Consider the following 20,409-nt stretch of genomic DNA (forward strand, 5'->3'; position numbering starts at 1 on the left):
CTTTATGCTGCATTTGACTTGCAAGGGTGTAAACTTAATATTTTAAGCATTATTTGATAAGTGGCAGCCTCACCACTTCCTACAGATAATCAGTGGAAAATTAACTATGAAAACACAACTAAAATGCCTGACAGAATGTTTGACTTTTTTACTTCTCTGGAAGCCACAACTATATTTATCTTCATGCTATTGAACAACTATTGTCAAGTCTTCTTTTCCAGTAGGAGTTATTATAAATTGTATGGAATTAGTATCAAGCACACAAATGGGAGGACTGTAAGGCCTATTTTTTTCCTAAGCAGCTTAAGAATCAAAATTAGAGGAAGTTAAAACTACAGCTACATAGTGAACCACCAGTTCCCAGAAAATTAATTCATTTTCCCCAGGTACTTAAATTTCCAAACATAAGTAACTGAGTTTGAAAGGCATGTGTCTGTGTAAGTGGGCCTCAAGTTTGATTTAACGGAATTAATAAGTGTATTTAAATAAAACTCCCAATGGCATCAATAGGAGGTTTGCCCGAGTAAAGGTTGTAGATTTGGATCCTTACTGCATTTCTTTTTCCTTTATCTTGGTGTAGCCTGAGGCGGACCTATGGTATAAAGTTAGGTTGGCTTGACTATGTCACTGAGGGCTGTGTAAAATTTCCACACCCTATGCAATGTATTTAAGCCAACCTGCACTCCATTGTAACCACCATTAGGTCAACGGAAGAATTTTTCCATTGACCTAGATACTTACCTCACAGAGAGATGGATTTACTACAGCGACGAAGAACCTCTTCCGTTGTTGTTGGGAGTGTCTGTGCCAGCAGCTATGCTGCTGTAGCATTTCCTGGGTGGACATACCCTAAGTGTATGTGAAGAGGGGAGATAAGGTAAAATAGCAGCACAGGTAACTTTTGATTTAGTAAGCTCTCAAGGAGAGGACTGTCTTCTCATTTGTGTTCGTACACTTCCCAACAAAATTGTGCCTTGATCCTGATTAGAACCTGTGGGCATTTATATTAAAAAGTGTTCTTTTGATTAGAACATAAAAATGGCCATATTGGGTCAGCCCAATAATCCATATTTAGCCCAGTATTCGGTCTTCTGACAGTAGCCAATACCAGGTGCTTCAGAGGGAGTGAATAGAAAAGGCAATCAGTGTGATCCGTCCCCTGTTGTCCACTCCCAGCTTCTGGCAGTCAGTGGGTAGGGACACCCAGAGCGTGAGTTGCATGCCTGACCATCTTGGCTAATAACTACCGATGGACCTATCCTCCATGAATTTACCTAATTCTTTTTTAAATCTAGTTGTACTTTTGGCCTTCACAATGTCCCCTGGCAAGGAGTGCCACAAGTTGACTGTGCGTTGTATGAAGTAGTACTTCCTTTTGTTTGTTTCAGACCTGCAGCCTATTAATTCATTGGGTGATCCCTGGTTTCTGTGTTATGTGAGAAGTAAATAACATTTCCTTATTTACTTTCTCCACACCAGTCATGATTTTATAGACCTCTATCATATCCCCCCCATAGTCATCTTTTTTCCAGAGTGAACAGTCCCAGCCTTTCTTCTCTCTCCTCATATGGGAAGCTGTTTCATTTTTGTTGCCCTTCTCTCTACCTTTTCCAATTCCAATACATCTTTTTTGAGATGGCGCTACCTGAACTGCACACAGTATTTAAAGTGTGGGTGTACCATGGATTTCTGTAGTGGCATTATGATATTTATGGTCTTATTATCTATCCCTTTCTTAATGGTTCCTAACATTGTTTGCTTTGTTGACTCCGGTTGCACATTCAGCAGATGCTTTTAGAGAACTATCCACAGTGACTCCAAGATCTTTCTTGAGTGGTAGCAGCTAATGATACCATCATTTTACGTGTATTACTTGGCATTTATCAACATTGAATTTCATCTAGCATTTTGTTGCCTAGTCACCCACTTTCAGGTGGTGATCATGAGATCTCTTTGTAACTCTTCATAGTCTACTTTGGACTTAACTGTCTTCAGTAATTTTGTATCATCTACAATCTTTGCCACCTCACTGTTTACTCTTTTTTCCCAGATCGTTTATGAATGTGTTGAATAGCACTGGTCCCTGTACACATTCTTGGGGGACACCTCTCTTTACCTCTCTCCATTCTAAAAATGGAGGATTTATTTCTAGCCTTTGTTTCCTGTCTTAACCATTTACTAATCCATGCGAGGATTCTCTCTCATCCCATGACTGCTTGCTTTGGTTAAAAACCTTTGGTGAGGGACCTTGTCATAGACCTTCTGAAAGTCCAAGTACACTGTATCCACTGGTTCACCCTTGTGCACATAGGTTGACCCCCCTTTTAGGAATTCTAATAGATTGGTGAGGCATGATTTCCATTTAAAAAAGCCAAAAAGTTAACTCTTCTCCAACAAATCATGTACATCTATGCATCTGATAATTCTGTTCTTTACTATAGTTTCAATCAGTTTGCCTGGTACTTAAGTTAGGCGTACTGGCCTGTAATTGTAGGTTCGCCTCTGGAGCCTTTTTTAAAAAAAAATGGCATCACATTAGCTATCCTCCAGTCATCTGGTACAGAGTCTGATTTAAGTGATAGGTTACATACCACAGTTAGTAGTTCTGCAATTTCATATTTGAGTTCCTTCAGAACTCAGAAGACCTTACTAGGATATAATATCGTGACCTGTAATGTGAAACCACAGTCATGAAGGATAATTACAGGTTTAAAGAGGAGAGGATTGTCAATAAAATAGGTGCCCTATGTCCCTGATTTTATAACATATCAATTATATTATCCTCACAGGGTCCACTGACCACAGAGGCACCTCCCTGTTGGCCATCCTGGGAATTAGCTCTGCCAGACTTGTACTCCCCCTCCAGTGATGTCTTCCCCCATCCTGTCTTGCCATGCAGCCCCTCTCACTACAGAAATTGCAGTCTCCTCTTCATGGTTTGGCCGTCCAGCCAGATCACAAAGCTCCTCTCCTTCCAAGGAATTTGGAGTCCTTCTAGACTTGCTGGCTGGCATCTCCAGCGCCCTTGCCACTTCCAAGTAGCTGGTAAGGAAACCCAGGCCCACCCTCGCTTCCAGCCAGGGACCTTATAACAAGCAGCCAAGATCTCTGTACTGTCTGATCCTTCATTGCTGTTTCTTCCCTATCTGGCTCCCAACTCGCTCCATGCAGGGAGTTGGTACAGAATACTTCCTCCAACCCCTCCCTCAGTTTCCTGCCTTTATACAGGTGAGCCTGTTTCTTTAATTAGGACTTTCCCCTCAGTCTTCATTCTACCAGATTAATTGGCCCTCCATTTTCTGGCCTCCATTAACCCCTTTCGCTGCTGTGTGCTGTGGACACCCTATCACATGCTCCTTGCACTTCTACCTTAAAAAGCCTGAGTTTGAACTCCAGAGGACCAAATTCTACTCTCTTGTGTACACACGAGGTTCAGTTTAGTCCACAAGCATCATCTGAGAATTCCAATCTTGTCTTCCTGGCAGGAGTGAGGAGTTAAGGTCCTCTGCAGGAAGGACCTTCCCCTACCCAATGGTTTAGATGAGATATACAAGGAGAATTCCCATGCAACACAAGCACTTTTCTCTGCAGCCTTTCATCCCCCCAGTACAACTTCTACAGAAGTTGCCTGGGGACTCCAATGTGGGAGTTCATACTAACTTTTATGGAAATTTATTGGAGATGTATGTTGCTCCCATGGATGGAGGCAGTAGTGAAGCTGGTACTTGCCTGTTCCTCACCAAAAAGACAATTGTGTACTCTCTATGCAGGAAAGGAAAGGCTATTGGGGTTTACTTTAAACATATATACTCCATTAAATTGTGGAATGGGGATTTAAATTTGCATTCAAACCAGAAATCCATTTTAGGACCAAAGGAAATGGATGGGCTATTTTCTTACAAAAGTTTAGTAATATGGAGCCAACTTCAATAATATGCTGAGGTTCCATACTGATCTGGGGGTGCGGTAGCTGCCATAGCATTTGTTTTTAATCCAACCCTTAATTTGTATTTACTTGGGCATAAGGTTTTTTGGGTAAAAAACCTCACTTGTTCAGATACATGGAGTGAAAATTACAGATATTTATGGCTGTATCTGTAATTTTCACTCCATGCATCTGACGAAGTGGGTTTTTTTACCCACGAAAGCTTATGCCCAAATAAATCTGTTAGTCTTTAAGGTGTCACCGGACTCCTCGTTTTTGTGGATACAGATTAACACAGCTACCCCTCTGATACTCAATTTGTATGTACTTTAATCTTTTTACATTTACGGAACTTGATTTTTCTTTGGAATATGACGAGTTTATTATTGTAGCAACCAAAGCTAAAACACACTCTTAGTGATGTTTATTTGTATAACACAGCCTTGGAACATTGACATGAACATTTACCAGCCCAGCCACAAGTGTTGCTACTTGCATTTTACCATAATAGTTGATAATAATGAAAGATGGATCGTCCACCAAGATCCAGGCATGGAGGGATGCTGTGCATAAGGGATTTCCCCATTCTGATGTGGTGGGGGGAAGGTTCAACTCCCTCCACAGTATAAGTGTTTATTTCATATTTTTCCGTAAAAAAAACGTGCTTAGGTAAACTAAGCTTTCTTATTAAGTACTTGAAAAGTCAAACCTTAAGTATAGATTCCTAAAAAACCCCCCAACCTTCCATGCACTAAAAAATAGATCATATTAGTGATCTCATATCTCACAAATTGCAGTTAAATATATTTACTCTAGTGTAACATTAATCTTGAAGTATGATGGCTTTGGGATATTTTCTGACCAAGTTCTTTCTACAGAAATCAGAAAATGAAAATAAAAAATAGAAGTAAATAGCTAAGTAACTGGTTTTAAAAGTACCAGCTACTAGCAAATGCACAATTCCAAATTATTTTGAAGAGGATGCTTTTAATATGAATATTATGTGCAAGAGTGATCTAGGGGTTTTTGTTTGTCTTGTTTTGTTTTAGCTAGAGAGAGAGAGAATGAATTCTGGGTTTATGTGCTTAGCGTGATAGCACAAACTAAGGTGACAAGGAGCCTTAGCACTTCCATGCAGCTATCAGATCTGGAATGTTCTTTAGAACAATTTACACACAAGAGGGAAACATATTTATATCCAAATCTTTGCTGTCCCTTAAATTCAGAGGAAGCTACATTAATGGGATTCATAGCATCAATGTAATTTCAGAGATATTAGCTTCTGTTAATTGCACAGAATTTTCCTATCCATGCCAGCACACCTCCCAAGTTCAGTTACATGTTCCTTCCTTAGCACCCATTATTCCAGGCTGCAGCCAGACAATCACTTTGCCGGATGGGTGACTATCACTCACTGGTAACATTTTGAAAAAGAAAACCTGGAAACATGTATTCATGTTTTAAAAGAACTTCTTCCATTAATAGCTGGTCACTGAGTGGCTTAGAGACTAGATCTGTGTGACCCAGCCAGTCTGCATGCATTGGTCAATAAGGGCTTAATGCTGCAAAGTATTGAGAACTCTGACTCTGATCCAACAGTAAGCACTGGGACTATGCACATACTTAACTGTTTTGCTGGTTTGGAGGCAGACTGTTTAGCACCTGGCAGGATCCAGTCCTAACAAACTACTGTCCTACCCCAAAATCTGTTAGATTAAAGGGAGACTCAGTGACAGGTAAACTGTCATTTAAAAAAAAAGTTTCCTAATCTGTATAACCACCAAAAATTTAGCCATTACAACATATTAGAGCCTTTAGTTGATGTTTCATTATTTATGCTCTTACTTTTCTGCATTTCATTCAAGTTGCACAGTGGAAAATAGACTAGTCAGTTTCATTTTTATTCCTAGAACCTAATCATTTCCAATTTTCCCCCCCTGAGGCAGCAGCAGGATATTTGGTCTGCAAACCAAGCAGTCAGATATTTAAATCCAATCTCCTCAATGAGCTAAACTTTTTCTAGAAAATAGACATGAAAATATTTTTGCAAACCCTACATTTGGAGCTCTGGGGTGACAAAAAATTTTTTAAACCACAAAGACATTGTAAAAGGACATAGTTGGATATCAACATCCCTTGCTTTAAAAGTAGAAGTCTAATTTTGCCTCAACATTTATGTTTCGTAAATGCCCTTGTATTCAGGAGATAGGTGACAGTTAGCCTCTGATCATATTCTATTCCACTGACATTTTCTTATTTAGATTTTATCTTATATATGGCTTGCTGGCAACTCGGCCTCTGTGGCAATTCCCATCACGTATGGCTTCCAGTTGTAACTCTGATATATACCCCCCCTCTAGCTTTTTGTAAACTTTCCAGTTCAGTTTAATATCACATCATACATCACTCACCACCATTTACTCTGTTAAACATGCAACCTGTGTGTGTGCATGCAGCAGTTCACCAAACCGGAGGAACAATTTCCACTCCTTTTTAAGCTGCTATTAAAATTCATATATATTTGAGACACAGCTATATACATTTGTAGGGAACATTTTAAGGTAATTTTGATGAATGCTATATAATCCAGTGACACTTTTCAGAGGGCCCCATGGTTTTCTTTACCTCTCTGTTTAATAGCTAAGAAGCAGCAGAGGAACTGCAAGATACAGGGTGAGTTACCTAGCAGATAACTTACTATCAAGGAGGTCCTAGCTTTCTTTAATTTGGGGATTGATTTTCCTCTGCCTGGATTTGCCATAGTCATTTACACCTGTGTAAAGTGGGTGTACATTGCTACCTTTCTGACTTTGGTAGGGTCGGGACCAGCTGTAGGCACCAGCAAAGCAAGCACGTGCTTGGGGTGGCACAAGTCCAGGGGTGGCATTCCGGCCACTCTTTTTTCTTTTCTTTTGCTTGGGCAATTGCGCTCTCTGAACTTGGGGCAGCAAAAAACCTAGAGCCTGGGTGGGGTTATGCTCTTACTTTGCCCAGGTGGAAATGATCACTCAAGGTGCAAGGCAGAGTAGAATCTGGACCTACATCGGCAGCTAAAGGATGCAAACAGAAGGAGAGCCTGCCTGCCTGCACTGGAAGTTCAAATTTTCCCCGCTGACCAGAGTTGGTCAGATAATTTGCTGACATCCACAAATTTTGTGATTGTTTTTCAAATAAGTCATTCACATATAACTCTTTCCCCCCCCCCCCACCCCCCTTTTATTTGTCCAGCTCTGCTAAGGCTCCAACAGCTGGTCAGGTGCAAAGCAACAGTCCTGGTCTCTTGTACCACACAATGGTTGGATTAAAAACTAAAATGATACAAAAATCACCGTAGCGCACACTGAATGGATTAAAAACTGGCTAACTGATAGGATGCAAAATATAACTACATGCAGAATTATCATGGAGTGGGTGTGTTTCTACTGGACTCCGCAGGGACTGGTTCTTGGCCCTATGCTAGTTAACATTTTTATCAATGACCTGGAAAAGAACATAAAATCATCACTAGAAAAGTTTACAGATGAAACAAAAATTGGGGCAATAGTAAATACTGAAGCCAGGCGCAAGGAAACTATACTTTTTAATACAGCTCAGTGTAAATGTATTCTGTACCTCTAGGAACAAATAATGGAGGCCATATTTACGAGATGGGGGACTTTATCCTGAGAAGAAATGACTCAAAGAAATTTGGGGGATGCTGGTGGATAATCAGTTGAACATGAGTTACTAGAGCAGAGGTGGGCAAACTACGGCCTGTGGGTCACATCCGGCCTACGGGACCCTCCTGCCCAGCTCCTGGCCCGGGAAGCAAGCCCCCAGCCCCTCCTCCGCTGTTCCCCGTCCCCTGCAGCCTCAGTGAGCCGCGCTGCCAGCTCAATGCTCTGGACGGCTGGTCAGCGCAGTTGCAGACCACAGCCTGACCCGGTGCTCTGGGCGGCATGGCTGTAGTGCTGCCATCCACCGGTGCTCCAGGCAGCGCGGTAAGGGGGTAGGGAGCAGAGGGGTTGGATAGAGGACAGGGGAGTTCGGGGGCTGTGATCAGGGGTCGGGGGTGTGGATAGGTGTCGGGGCAGTCAGAGTGTGGGGAACAGGGGGGTTAGATGGGGCAGGGGTCCCGGGGGGGCAGTCAGGAATGAGAGGGGGCTTGGATGGGGTGGCAGGGGGTAGTCAGGGGTGGGAGGTTCTGGAGTGGTCAGGGGACAGGGAAGAGGGCGGGGTGGATGGGGCAGGAGTCCCTGGGGAAGCCATCAGGGGGTGAGAAGTGGGGGGGTCGGATAGGAGGCACAGACACAGCCTCCCCTAACCGGCCCGCCATACAATTTTGGAAACCCAATGTGGCCCTCAGGCCAAAAAATTTGCCTGCCCCTGTACTAGAGCAACACTGTAGCCCAAAAAGGCTAGTGCAATATTTGAATGCATAAACAGAAGAATCTCAAATAGAAGTAAAGAGATTATTTTACCTCTGTGTTTGGCACTGGAGCCAAACACTGCTGGAATAAAGTGTCCAGTTCTGGTGTTCACAATTTAAAAAGGATGTTGAAAAATTGGAGAGGGTTCATAAAAGATCCACATAAATGATTAAAGGGTTAGGATAGATAAGGATAGATTCAAGGTGCTCAATCTATTTAGTTTAACAAAGAGAAGGTTAAGGGGTCTGATCACAGTCTGTAAGTACCTACATTGGGAACAAATATTTGCTAGTGGGCTCTTCAGTCTAGCAAAGATAGGTTTAACACGATCCAATGGTTATAAGTTCAAGCTATATTCAGACTGCAAATAAGCTGTACACTTTTAACAGTGAGGGTAATTAACCACTGGAACAATTTACCAAGGGTTGTGGTGAATTCTCCATGACCGGCAATATTTAAATCAAAATTAGACTTTTTTTTTTTTTTTTTTAAGATATGCTCCAGTTCAAAAGGAATTATCCTAGGGGGAGTTCTCTGGCCTGTGTTATACAGGAGGTCAGACTAGATGATCAAAATGGTCCCTTCTGGCCTTTGAATCTATGAATCTTTATTCATCATACTAGGAAACACTGGTTTTTAGTCCTAATGATTTGAAAGATGAACAGCCCAGCCTCCTTTCACGCAGGATGCCCATCATTCCCAAGGGAGAGGGGGTTATTTCAGGGGACGGAGAGGACTATCTGAAGTCAATAAACGCCATTTCAGCCAGCACTCTGTTCTGGCTCTCTGGGTAGCTCTGTGCACCATATTTAGTCTGTTGCAGCGTGCGGATAGCTTCAGTATTTCATATCCGGTATGCTGATGGGAATTCCTGGAGGATCCTAGCTTTCCCTTTTTGGGATGTCTCCCATGCACCGGTCTTGCTGAACAAAACTGTTTGCTACTGGGGTTGGGGGGGTGCAGCTGAGGACTGAAGGTTTCAGAGGAGTTGACAAGGACCAGATTCACTCCCAAGGCTGGCTCCAAGCACCTTGTCCTCCACTCCCCCAGCAGCTGGTGCCTGCCCCCTGTTCTTTCCACTACATCGTAGGGACCATTGCCCAAGCCATTTAACAGTCCTCTTCTTCCTTTTATGGACAGAGGGAAGTATTTTTATATAGATAAGTTGTTTACAACACTTTCTCAGGAACTGGGCTGAGCTGCAAAAAGCAAGTCCAACTTCTTCAAAATTGGTGGGGAGCTGGGAAAAATAACCTTATTATGCCCCAGAGACAGACAAGGCTTAAAACAGCCCCAGGCTCTAAATGTTACATAAACACAAGGCAACAGAGAAAGACCTCCACCCCCTCACCGCTGCTGTGTTGGAAATAACCTCCCGCTCCCAAACAACTCATACTGAACCCATCTTAGTGCCACATCAACAGGCTGATAGTCTGACAGGCTTTTGTAATGGGATTTCAACTACAGCTACCCATGATCTGGCTTTCCCCTCTTGCTGCACCCCCATCTGGGAGGCATACATGAGGAGATAGTTTATGTAAGGGCAGGAAGGAGTTAAAGTGTCTCATTTGCTTGGTCCAACACACCAGTTCCATTCTGGGAAGTGGCAAAAAGAAACAACCCTGTTAATTTCAGGCACCTCCTAGAGCTATTGCACAAGGTGCAATTGGATGTCAGGAAATAAGGGGCGACACCCAGGACATAATTCTGTTTGGATTTTTGTGTTTGTTAATACTAAGGGAAAGTTTGGGGGGAAGAGTCTTCAGCCCTGAACTGGACCCCTCCAGGAACGAGGTTCTTGACTGACGATCTCTCGTTTTTAGCCTAGGTACTGAGGATTTTCCAGCAGGAGGTGGTTTCTAGGGCCCCTCCCCATTGACCAGATTCTCCTCCTCTATATAGGGAGGCTGCAAAGCCAGAGAGGATTTGGACTGTTCCAGTTGTTAGCTGTACAGGTTCCAGACTCTCCAATTCACACTCTGCTTCCCTACTTGGATATTTGTAAGTACTACAGTGACTGAGGACTTTCCTGCCGGGGGAGGGAGCTGGTAGTGAACAGATGTTTCTAACATAGTTACTTTTAGCAATCTAAGCTATTGTGTACCTTTGCAAAAGCAATTTATTTGTGAATTACTTTCAGGTTACAAACACTTGCTGCTTTACTTAAACTGTATTGTGACAGACCTACAAAACATGCTTGATTGGCTTACACCTGATCTGCATGTTGCAAACAGAGCATTCAGTTTAAAATTCACTGAAAGATCATGGTAAACTCAAAATTGCCAAGTGGTGTGAGAAATTCAGAATTTGTTTTATATCACTGCCATAGCTGCATCTGTTTACATAGAGATGTAGAGAAATACACAGTAGATGTGTGTAATATAATAATACTTGACAATTCTATGGCACCTTTTCCAGACAATGACAGACACAAGCACTAATTAACTTTAAATATGTATCCAGTAAAGATGCTTTAGTAAAAGATACAGTAGGAGTTCAGCAGTAGGTTTTCTTTATATGTTTTCAATACTAATATATAAAATAATGTAGTTTTAATATTTAGTTGATTACAATATACTGGTAAATGTATTTCTGATTAAAATATAATTAGCTTCGCAAATTTTATGCTTAATTGCGTAGCAAAAAATACCTTTTAAAATACGAAAGAAAAGCATCACCTTTATTATTACATAAATAACAACATAGATTTGCATGTTAAGAATAAAGAAAAGGCACTGCTAAATCAGATTTCTTCACTGTTAGTAAAGTTTATATGCGTAGGTCTGAAGATTTTTTTTTCCTTGAGAGGAAGAAACTAAGCAATAAACTCAAATTTGTAATAAAAGTGATGTGAATAAAAAAAAAAGTCAGTAGATGGCAGTATAGAAAGCATCATTGGTATCCCAGAAGAAAAAAAATCTCACTGACTTTATATTATCATTTTTTTAATTAATTAAAATATGACCTTCCAACCTGGGATAGAAAAGTCAGTAAACCTGATTTGTTATTTCACTGTTAGATATTTTGTAACCCATATTTTTATTGCAAAAAATGTTCATTTTTTTTAAAATAAATCACATTGTATCTTATTCAAAAGTTTCCATTAGCTATCAGCTCCTAAGAATGTATTTTGTAAAGGGTCAATATTCTGAACTACTAATAGTCAACATCACTTTTAAACCTCAACCACTGAAACCAAAAGAATGAACGACTGGAATATTACCTACTGGAAAGCTAAAAGCTGGATGGAGTGGTAGTTTTAATTTAGTGCATGTTACTGCTCTGGCTGTAAACAATGATTTTTTTTTTTAATCACATTTGCAATGGACATGTTATTCCCTAAAAGGTATTTGTTTTGAATTTGTTATCATTACATTTTTGTGGAACAGTTAGTATTGAGAAGAACATGACCATATATGGTAGCATCATGCATGGATGTATGCAGTGGATCCAGAGCTCTTTACAAATTACTATGATTTGTTAGTTGTGTATGTGCTGGCTTTTCTTTTAAACCTGTTCATATTATAAGAAATTAGGGACAGCTTCTCTAGACCTTGTCATTTACTGCTCTAATTAAAAGATGGCTCAGTACATGCTGCTTATATTCTAGTGAACAAACATCCATATTCCAGAGTATATTGAGGCAAATTCACTTCTGCAGACAGTGGAGTTAAATTTGGCAGGAAACTGGTCTATTAACTTTTTTTCTACAGTTCATAATGTATGTAATAACCTGAGATAAAGCAATCATTCTGATTTCTTTGAAATCTTTAGCTAGCTGTCAGTTGCCCAATCAGTGTTATGTAATAACTTGAATTATAAGAGACTGGAAAGTCTGCCAAGCAATCAAAGTAATTAAAAGAAAAATAGAAGCTAAGTTTTTTAGTACTGACAATTTCATTAAATGAAGAGTTTAGAAGAAAGAGCCATATGAAACAGTTAAAATACTAGCGCTTAAAACCAGCTCAAGAGAAGTTGAAGTTAAAGCTATTAATAAATTAACACTTAACTAATTAACATACATATTAATATCCTCTTTGTTCAGGTGGGAAATGGACATTCAGAGATTGTGTCTCATAGGAGAAGTCTGAGAGCCAATATTAGAATTCAGGAGTTCTTGGTTCCCAGTCCCCCACTCCTACTACACTACTGCTGATTGCTTCAAAAAATTGGATATATCGAGGCTAGTGAATTTCACGTGTTGGGAGGTTGACAACAAAGCAGCTTGGCACCTCATGTTTGATTTTACTGACATCAGTGTCACCTGCATTCTGAGTGCGATAATAGCTGCTAAACCTCATCCTGTCAGAAAACAAACTATTATGCCCCTGCCCATGCTTTAATTGATGCCAGGCATGGGCTGTTAAGTGCAGCTTCAGAGCCATGGAATTCCTGTTAAGAATATTCTTTATGTCGGCTCTGTTTAGGGCCTGGGGGGGTGAAAATACTTCCCCACTCCCCAGCTCCCCTCTCAGGAAAAAAAAAGAGAGAGGGAGAGATAAGAAAGATCTTTCTAAGGAGTTATCGTAGCATGAGAAATTATGAATTTGGGCCAAACAGCTGGTTACTTGCTGTGTTCTCTGTTCCGATACTCCTTATGAGGACAGAAGTTGTTTGTGGAAGTCATATTGTGCAAGTGGTGATGGGCAGCCACTAATCTAACAAATATTTCCCCTGATCCTGTGATAAGCCTTTTATACTGGGAGGCATGTGCTGTAGAAAAGAGGGGTGAGGAGTAATTGCTTTCCCATTTAAACAAAAAAGAGTCTCTCTTAGCAACGCCACTTGATCAACAAAGTTTTAATTAATTGCACTTCCTGGAAATGTTTATACTTTTCTCCAAGAACAATGTACACTGTGTATATTTATTGTAAAGCACAGCAGTCAAATTCCATCATTTGAAATAAAGTGCGGAAGGGCAATGAAGACCATGGAGAAATGATCTGGGGTTGGGAAGAAAATCCTCTCCTGAGAACGTAGGGGTATATTTTCACGTGTGTTTGTGTACAAATATATATTCTGCACTCCTTTATACTGCTGATTGGTGCATTCCAAAGGCAAAAAATTCACACTTCAGAAACATTTTGTGAACTACAGAGATGTCATCTCTAGCAGGACTGATTGAGCAGCAGCCAGAATGGGGGAGATTCCATCACAACCTGGGCAATTTGATGTGGGGATTTCTAACAAGGGCCCTACAGCACATCACTATGTATAATTGTACATACAGTATTGTGGCAAGACCAATGTTCAAATTGTGGCAAATTGCCAGCACTACTTTGATGGGTCTCATTCTTTCTCTTCATGGGGAGGGTTCAGGGCACCTTTTCTCACCCCTGAACTGGGGTATTAACTGCCCCACTAGTGTCCTAGAGGAGGGGAGTGGAGAGGGAGGGACCCAGGCCCACCCTCTATTCCGGGTCCCAGCCCAAGGGCCCTACAGATAACGGTAAACCACTTGAACTAGCGGTTTCTTCCCCTGGGCTACTTCTCTCTCCTGCCCTTCAGCTTGTGGGGCTTGCTGCCCTCCCTCTGCACAAAACAGGTATCCCTTTACCTAGGGTCTTGCTCTTCTTAGCCCACCACAGCACTTCTCCAAACTCTCCTCTGCTTCCCTCCAAACTGCTCTCTACTCCAACACCAATCCACTCTGCTTCAACTCCTTCCCTTGTCTGATTGAAGCAGGGAGTTTTTATCAGGTGACTGGCTTCAGGTGCTTTAATTGGCTTCAAGTGCTTTAATTAATGTATAGCAAACTTTCTTCCTTCTACAGGGAGTAAGGCTCCCTCCTAGCACTCTCCTGCTGCCCTCTGGCCATGCTGTATCACACAATATAAAAGTTTGATTTGTTTTAGCACCCAATTGCAGCCATGGATTAAGGCAAGATCTATGGGGCCAAGCCTTGGGGTCATAGGGTGCTTGAAATGAGCAGTGGGTCTCATAGGAGAATCAAGTGGCCGCGCACAGCTGATGGCTGACTACTGGCTGCCTGCTTGGGTCGGCTGGGTTGCCTTACACAGGTGGGAGATCAAGGGCTCATGAATGGGAGGAAGAAAAGAAACCACTTGGAGAACCTGGGGGAGTGAGGGGGTGGATTAATAAATGTCTTTTGAGGAGGGAAAAATGTAGGTTAATTTGAGTCCTGTTTATCCGTAATCTACTTTCCTATAAGTTTGACACATAAAGGGTGCAGCGAGAAAGTTTAACATGAGCTGCCTTACACAAGAGCTCCTGACTGTAGACCAAATCCTACTCTTGGATACATACATGCACCTCCCATTGAAGTCAATGTATTCTGCACTGTCTGAAGCTTCTGGGTACTTTTCAGCGGGAGCCTCATGCAGAGTGGAATTTGGCTCTCTTGTGCAACAAATCAAAGCAGTCATTAACTTCATGCCAAAACTCTTCCAGAATCAATAGCAACAATCAGCTCACATATGAAAAGTATCAGAAGAGACAGGAGAACATAGTTCAATGGGATAGACCTCTTTCTCTGTGTATCATTCTGTGCTGCATGTAAAATGCTTGTGACTTCTGTCAACACTTGTTTTTAGGCACAGTAAGGAAGGGAGATGTGAACTTTTTCTTACTCTATGTGAATAAATAGACTAAAACTGTTTTGCCCCTCTGTGGGTTCAGCTGGTGCCAAGATGCAGTGGGTGAATTTTCCATCTTTCATTCTTCTGACAATGCTAGTGTCAGGAAAACAAGACATTTAGAGGAAAGTCATTTAGTGGAGTTTGAGATTTCCAAAGGAGTCTAAAGAAGTTAGGTGCCCAATTTCTACTCAATTTCAATTAGACTTGTTCATCCAACCCCCTTCAGCTCCTCTAAAAATCCCAGTCTTTCTTTAAGGTGTAATATTCATGTTACTCCCAGAGATCCATGTGACACTTGGATACTAAAGTGTGTGTCTGCTTTGCCAGACAGAAAATTGTTGTGCAGTTATGTTCACGGTGACTCTCATCTCCTTCCAGGTGAGGACTGTTTTGGTTAGCTGTGTGTAGTCTCACTGGTTGACTGTAGTGGTCCATAGCACTCTGGTCTTTGAACTCGCTCCAAACTTTTTGTTTGGATACTGTGAATATTCAATTCATTCTCACCAGGGAAAGACCTGCCTTTTGTCTCTGGGCTGTTTTCTTCCCTTTCTCCCATTTTTCCTCCCTGCCTTTTCCTCCTCAGATTTGCTGCCTCTCTTTCCCCAGTTCTTCTTCCTGCAGAACCAGGCAACCTGACCAGTCACATATTCTCTTCCCCGCTTTAGTGCCTTTGCTACCATCACTTTAACTCCTCCTTGTCTTCCTTGGTGCAGCCACAAGGAACCTGACTGGGGACCTCTTTTCTGACCTGTTGGAGCAGGAAAGAAAACCAAACAGCCACCTTTTCACCCCGCTCTGGAGTGAATGTGGTGGGCTAGGGGAGATGGCTTACAACTATCTGTGCTTGCTATCGCCAGCTCAGCCACTTGCTGACATCTGGTCATCAACCAGAGTGCTGGAAGAAGCTGCTGGCTGGGAGTAAGCAAAGCAGCTACAACTTTCAGCTGAGGAAGGGAGCTGTACTGCAGCTGCTTTATCATGAGTGCCATTAGAGTTGGGTACAGGATGCTGGTACAGCATCCCAGCTTATACCAGCCCTCTTTGAGTATCACATTAGATGAGGCCTACTGTTCCAAGACTAGTTTCAGGCTTGTTACATTTTTTCTGTCCACTTCTTGTGTGCATATCTATCCTTGGACAGATGATTTGTCACTATCTAAATAGTATGGGAAGAGTAAATTAAGCTGGCTTCATCAGTCATGGATATCAGAGTTAGTCTGAGTCTGCTGCTAAACTCTTAACTTTCTTTTTTTCTCTTGACCTTTTTCTTAATCTGGCTCTTCCCTGACTGCAACGGAATTAAAATGGTTTGAAGTAGTGTTTGGCAATCGTTTGTTTCCATCCTTTTTTGGAATGCAGTCTAGGAATTTGTTCTTTTGCTAATTATTTAATTATTACATTGGCATTTCAGTATGCACCCAGAAAATATTTAGATAACAAGATATCTTATTTGTCTTTCATCTCTGTTAGCTCTGAATTAACAAGAAACAGGGATGTGGCAGGCTTTTGCTACTCATTTTAAAGCGGTGCACTGAAAATCTGAATTATATACACTAATTACACATTATTTTTTCTGTCGATCTTTTGTGTAAGACCTCCAAAAAAGAAATAAAAGTGATAAACCTATGATCATGTCATTTTAGTGTCATCAAAGCTTTCAGTTTCCCTAGATGATTTCGGACACAGTAATCCAAAATGACAATAATCTTGCCCCTAAAAAGCGACTCTCAGCCAAATCAGTCCTATAACGCTTCACCAATTTTCCTGCTTGACTGAGCAAATATAACTGATTAGGAGGAGCAGTATTATGTGTGGTGGTAATACACTCCTCTTCTTCCTGCACCTCAGTCAACTTCTCTGCAGAAGCACAGGGAAGAGCTCAGTCTTTTCAGGACTTTAACAAGTAATAAAACTGCACAGAAAGTGCAATACAATTTCATACTATAACATTTAATATAGAAAGACATTTGCTACCAGCAATAGGAATACTTATGAAAACTTTTCCTAGAGAGCTATTTTGTTGTATCTCTACTGGGTTTTCTCATACAGATTTCACCAATTGGTTGCTGTTATGTAAGTTTCAGTGCAAGGAATACCTTAGCACCTACACATGTACACTCCCCTCCAATCTTTTCACAGAGATGACTTCTCTGTCTCTGCAGTGTGGCATCAGAAGTGCCTATGTATCACCTAGGCTCCTCAGAGCCAGAGGAGAATGGCAAGTCCAAACTCTTTAATCTCTTCAGCAAAGTAGTCTGAGCAACCTCATGGCCAGTCGCAATTCTTGTCCTGGAGTCAATAGTTGGCGTTTCCTTGGCTTCCAGCAAGATAAGGAATTTGGATTCAAAATGGCACAGGCTCTGGAACACAGGAGACGCATCATAGTCCTGCATTGTTCAGCTACTGAGTCCCCAGGAGTGTCACCACATCCTCCAGTCTTTTCCCCACGGATCTCTGATTGGCTCAGCTCTCAGATGGTGAATATGTGGTACCTGTGAGACTGCTTGCCCTGAATGGAAACCTTCTGCATTGTTTCAGAGACAGCTACTGAGCATGCCCAATAACTACCACACCCCTTCCTCTAAATGTCTTGGTGCCCTGCTAACTGACAGTATGTCTACACAGCAAAAGCTGTGAATGGCTAGGCTATCTAAACCAGCTTGAATTCAGGCAGCATGGGTAGCAATATTGGTAGTACAAACCCAGCATGGACCTTGGGCATGTACTTGACTCATACCTTCATCCTAGTTCAGTTTATGAAAAGGTCCAGCTAAGCATTACTTTGTGACCTCATTATCCACAGAGAGCTCACAATTCAAAGAGACAAGTGGCCTAAATAAGCATTGTCCCTAGCTTATATATTTTCCTCCTCTGACTCCCCATATTCTCATTATTTCTTGTTTAGTGCCCATCACCATTATCTAGGTCTGTTTTTACATGGTTTAGAATAATTAATATCGATCAATATTTTCAACAAAGAGGGAATTCAGACCTGGTCTACACTACAAAGTTAGGTCAATATAAGCCACCTTGTGTTGACTTAGTTTGCATATGTCTACACTTAAATTTGTCTCCCACCAACATAAGTGTCCTCTTACAGCAACACAGTAAAACCGCCTCCCCAAGTGACATTGAGCCAGGGTCAAAGTACTGAGATCAATGCAGCGCAAGTGTGTTACTTATATAGGCCCTAGCAGTCCTACAGCAGCTGTCTCACAATGCCTGTCAGTAAAAGATCCGATCACAATTGTGAACTCCACTGCTCAGGGGTCCCAGAGACCAGAAGACAGCCTCCCTCTTAAAGTCATGGAAATTTTTGAAATGCCTTTTCCTGATTGCCCAGCTTGGCAAGACACCCAGCTGCTCTCCTTTGTTGTGTGCAACTGCCCAGCTGACCATACCGGCTACATGCTCCTCACGCGCTCCAGTTTGGGGTAGACAGGAGATATTGGATCTCCCTGGCTTGTGGGGAGAAGAGGCTGTGCAAGCACAACTACAGACCAGCAGTAGAAACATGAACATCTATGAGTGGATTGAACAGCGGATGCAGGAGAAAAGGTATGACAGGGACCAGCAGCAGTGCCATGTGAAAGCGAAGGAACTGGATCAGGTATACCAGAAGGCGGGGGAGAGGCAAACAGTCAATCTGGTGCCAGGCCACAGACCTGCCACTGACAAAGAACTGTATGCCATATTTGGCAGAGATTGCACTACCACCACCCCGCAGACCACCATGTATACCTCCAAGGAGCCCGAGTCACAGGCCGTTGGTGGGAACAGCGAGGATGAGGAGTAGGTGGAGGAGGAAGAGGCAGAGGATGGGGGAAATGCGACCACGGAGTCCAGGTGTGCTGCAAGCCAGGACCTGTTAGACTCCACCATAGTCCAGTCAGTCCCAGCAGTTGAGCATGGGCGAGCCCAGTGCATGGAAAGGTATCTCAGGTAATAGTGTAATTGTATTTCCCATTACAATGATGTACAGATGGCACCCGCAACTGAACAGGACACAGCTACTGACTTTCATTAATTTACTCCTGCCGGAAGAGGTAATGTTACAACAAAGAGAGATGGTGTTGTCACCTGCTTTTCATTCCCCTGTAGAATTAGGCAATGGAAGGGATTTGTTTATGTGCACAGCGGTGTCCCTGGAATTCTTCTCAGAGAGCTCAGCGGAACTTTCATAGAGGTACTCTGCAGTGCTCTCCTGAAGGGATGGCAGCCGTATTTCTTCTCCGCAGACTTTCCCACTGCAGTCAGCGATAACGTCAGCTGGCACCCTTACAGTACACAAGCTAGCCGCATCTGGGCCTGGGCAGCTTCAGAACACCAGCAGCCCCTGTGCTGTCTGTGCCTTTGTCACCCTCAGGAGAGAGATGTCAGCTAAAATCACCACTGCCTGTGGAAATGGTGCTAGTATTCAGTGCCATTGCCCTATACTCATAGTTTCAAGCAACTGAGCAAATCCCTCCTCATTTCCCTCACCCCTGGGTGGCCAGACTCAATATGCCTGGTGCTGTGAATGGAGCCATGCACATGCATTCCAAAGCAGAAGTGTCAATAAGCAGGTCTTTGCTTAAAACTTTAGGGGAGGAAGGGAAGGGAGATCTGAATCTTAACTTTTGCATTCCGTTGTGACTATATCGACAATGGTACCTCTGCGTCTTTTATCTGTAGCTGCTGCCATTGCGGACATGTGGGGTTACCCCTCCACATCCGCGAAACACCTGAGGCAGATAAGGAGGAGAAAGATAACCACTCTGGATGACACGTTCAATGAGATCCTGCAAATCAGTGCTGCATCAGCCCATAAGCAAAGGGTCTGGAGGGGGAACATTGCAGACAGCCTGGAGAAGGAAAGAGTGGACAGGAGAAAGACCCAGGAGCCCTACCAGGAAAAGGAGAGGGAAGTGCACCAGGACATAATGGGGCTTCTCTGTGCTGCAGACTCTTGTGGACCTACAGGTTCAACAATCCCAGGCTCACCTCCCTTTGCAGTTCATGGAGAACTCCAGTACAGCACCTCCCTACTCACCCCCAAACATTCCACCTGCCATTAGCTTCCCCATCCCTACCCCACCACTCCACCCTGGGTGACATTAAGACAACCACAGCTTCACATACCCTGACCTGTGAAAGCCACAGTTGCTGTATATGTAGGTAAAATGGACATGAATGTCTTTCCCCTTGTAAAGTTCTGTTCCATTAATTTATTATTTTTTTAATATATTTGCTTTTCAGTTGCACAGATTTTTCTTTGCACTGGTTTTGTTACTGAATAAAATTCTATTATTTGGAAAATAGTTCATCTTTATTAGTTCACAACATGTGCTCCAGGGTGCCTAGCAGTTCTGAAAGCACCCACTTGTTACTGTAAAGTGTGACACAACTCAGAGGATAAGTGACGAACAGTGTAAAAATCAAAAATATACAGCAAGCACTGCAAAATTAACAGGTGCATTGACAGTGGTAGATTCAA

The 20,409-nt window shown here is 42.3% G+C and overlaps 1 protein-coding gene across 2 annotated transcripts in view; it reads left to right on the forward strand.

Moving 5' to 3' along the window:
- Nucleotides 1–9,962: 9,962 nt before the first annotated feature.
- MYH11 (myosin heavy chain 11) overlaps nt 9,963–20,409 on the forward strand; it is a 101,961-nt gene continuing 91,514 nt past the window's right edge. The window contains exon 1 of one of the 2 annotated variants that reach the window (XM_077828895.1): nt 9,963–10,335. The gene's annotated coding sequence lies outside the window, so the exon portion shown is untranslated. The remainder of the gene's footprint in view (nt 10,336–20,409) is intronic. The other variant, XM_077828894.1, reaches the window with a different exon arrangement.

This window comes from Eretmochelys imbricata, chromosome 10 (genome assembly GCF_965152235.1).
Source record: "Eretmochelys imbricata isolate rEreImb1 chromosome 10, rEreImb1.hap1, whole genome shotgun sequence".
Taxonomy (NCBI): domain Eukaryota; kingdom Metazoa; phylum Chordata; order Testudines; family Cheloniidae; genus Eretmochelys; species Eretmochelys imbricata.